Consider the following 3,167-nt stretch of genomic DNA (forward strand, 5'->3'; position numbering starts at 1 on the left):
TTTTTATATCACATTCTGCTAAACCACAAGCCATAGTCTGCTAAATCACAATTCTGTTCAAAAACCTCATTTCCTTCAGAGTAAAAGCCAAGGTTCCCACAGTGGCCCATAAAACAATACATTCTGGTCCCATAGCCCTTCTCCTAACTAACTCTCTTCCAGCCACAAAGGCCTCAAATAACCCACGCAGGTTCCCACTACAGGCTGCTTCTGCATGGTTCCTGTTTCCTCTAACAAGGTGCTCTGCCCCCAGAAACCAAGATAGCTTCTTCCCTCCTGCCTTTTCTCAGAGATCATTTGAGTTGTAAGGTCTTATCGACCTCCCTATTTAAATTGTGACTCTCTTCTAAGACTCCATTGTTTTATTTTCCTCCAAATCACATATCACCAGCTTGCATACTATGTATCCTGTTTTATTGTCCAATTCCCACCACTAAAATTGATCTTTTTCTTCTTATAGTTTTTTTTTAATTGTTTTGTTCATATAACATAGCAATACATATTTTGGGGGTATGTGTGATATTTTGATACCTTTATGCAATGTGTAATAATCAAATCAGTGTCACTGAGATATACATCACCTCAAACATTTATCTTTTCTTTGTGTTGGAAATGTTAGAATACTTGTCTTCTAGCTATTTTGAAATATACAATGAATTATTGTTAACTATAATTTCCCTACTATACTAATGAATACTAGAACTTATTTCTTCTAACTGTATTTTTTTTTTGAATTATTTTCATTTTATTGCTACCAAAAATGGAAAGAAAAAAAAAAGTCTTTTAGTTTATAAGACCCACATACGAACACTTAGTGAGTTTGACCCGCCCAGTGCTTAAGCTACCACAGAGGACCAAGGTGGGGCTATGGGGTTATTTATGGCAATCTTGCTCCATGATACTCTCATAAGATCTCCAGGTCCACATCAAGCACTGACATGCAGAAGCTACCTTGTACCCCTTAATCCATTTCTCTTCATACCTCTCTTTTCTTTTCCCTTCTCAGCTTCTGGTGACCATGATTCTATCCTCTCCTTCCATGACAAACACCTTTTAAGCTCTCACATATGAGTAAACCACATCATGTTTTGCCTTTCTGTGCCTGGCTTATTCCACTTACCATAATGACCTCCGGTTTCATCTATGTTACTGCAAATGATAAGATTTCATTCTTTTTTATGGTCAAATAATATTCCATTGTGTATATATACATTTTCTTTATTCATTCATTCATTGAGGAGCACTCAGATTGATTCCTTATTTGGGTATTATGAATAATGAAGCAATAAACATGGGAGTGAATATAGTGCTTTCAGACACTGATTGCCTTTCTTTTGGATATATACTCAGCAGTGGAATTACTGGATCACATAGTAGTTTATTTTTAGTTTCTTTAGGAACCTCCATACTTTTTCCATAATGGTCTACTACTTTCCTCCCTGACAATATACGCATGTTCTCTTTTCTCCACATCCCCACCGGCATTTGTTATTTTTTGTCTTTTTGATCATAGCCATTCTAACTGGGTGAGATGATATCTCATTGTGGTTTCGATTTGCTATCCCTGATGATTAGTGATGTTGAGCATTTTTTTGTATATCTACTGGCCATTTGTATTTCTTCTTTTGAGAAATGTCTATTCAGGTATTTACTCCATTTTTTAAATCAGATTGTTTTTTGCTATTGAGTTGTTTGAGTTTCTTTTATATTCTAGCTATTAATCCCTTGTTGGATGGAGAGTTTGCAAATATTTTCTCCCATTCTTTAGGTTATCTCTTTACTTTTTTATAGTTTCCTTTGCTGTGCAGAAGATTTTTGCCTTGATGGAGTCCCATTTGTCTATTTTTACCTTTATTGCCTGTGCTTTTGAGGTCTTACTTCAAAATCTCTTTGCCTAGATCAATGTCCTGTAGTGTTTTCCTAGTGTTTCCTTTTAGTGATTTCATAGTTTCAGGTCTTACATTTCAGTCTTTAATCCATTTTGAGTTGATTCTTCTATGGTGAAAGATGGAGATCAAGTTTCATTCTTCTGCATACAGATATCCAGTTTTCTCAGCCCTATTTATTAGAGATGATCCTTTCTCCCAATGTATATTCTTGACATCTTTGTCAAAAATAAGTTGGCTCTTAGTATGTGGATTTATTTCTGGATTCTCTATTCTATTCCTGTGGTCTATGGGTCTGTTTCTATACCAGTACATGCTGTTTTGGTTACCATAGATTTAGAGTATAATTTCACATCAGATAGTGTGATGCCTCCAGTTTTGTTTATTTTGTATCCTATAGCTTGTAGAATTCCTTAATCAGGTCTAGTAGTTTTTCGGTGGAGTCTTTAGGTGTTTCTAAATATAAGATTGTTTTATCTGAAAACAAGTACAATTTGACTTCTTTCCAGTTTCGATGACCTTTATTTTTTTTTTATCTTGTCTAATTGCTCTAGCTAGGACTTTCAGTACAATGTTGAATAAAAGTGATGAAAGTAGACATTCTTGTCTTGTTCCAGATCTTAACGGAAGACTTTCAATTTTTCTTTATTCAGTATGATATTAACTGTGGATTTGTCATAAATGGTCTTTATCAAGTTGACGTATGTTTCTTCTACACCAGTTTCTTGAGAGTTTTTTTTTTTTTCATTAAGTGATGTTCAATTTTATTGAATGCTTTTTTTTTTACTATCTATTAAAATAATCATATGGTTTTTGTCCTTGATTCTGTTGATGTGATATATCACGTTTATTTATTTGCATATTTTGAACTATTCTTCTACCCTTGGAATGAATTCCACTTGATCATGGTAAATGATCTTTTCAAATATGTTGTTGAATTTGGTTTGCTAGTATTTTATGAGTATTTTTTGCATCTATATTCATTGCAGATATTAGCCTGTCATTTTCCTTTTTTGTCGTGTCCTTGTCTGGTTTTGGTATTTAGGTAATGCCAAACTCATAGGATGAGTTTGAAAAGATTCCCTCCTCTTCAATGTTTTCGAAGAGTTTGGGTAGAATTGGTATTAGTTCCTAAGTGTTTGGTAGAATTCAGCAGCAAAGCTATCAGGTCCTAGGCTTTTCTTTGATGAGAAATATTTCATTATAGCTTTGGTCTTATAGCTCATTATTAGTTTGTTTGGGTTCTCTATCTCTTCATAGTTCAATATTGGTAGGTTGTAT

Source organism: Cebus imitator, unplaced genomic scaffold (assembly GCF_001604975.1).
Source record: "Cebus imitator isolate Cc_AM_T3 unplaced genomic scaffold, Cebus_imitator-1.0 Scaffold748, whole genome shotgun sequence".
Taxonomy (NCBI): Eukaryota; Metazoa; Chordata; class Mammalia; order Primates; family Cebidae; genus Cebus; species Cebus imitator.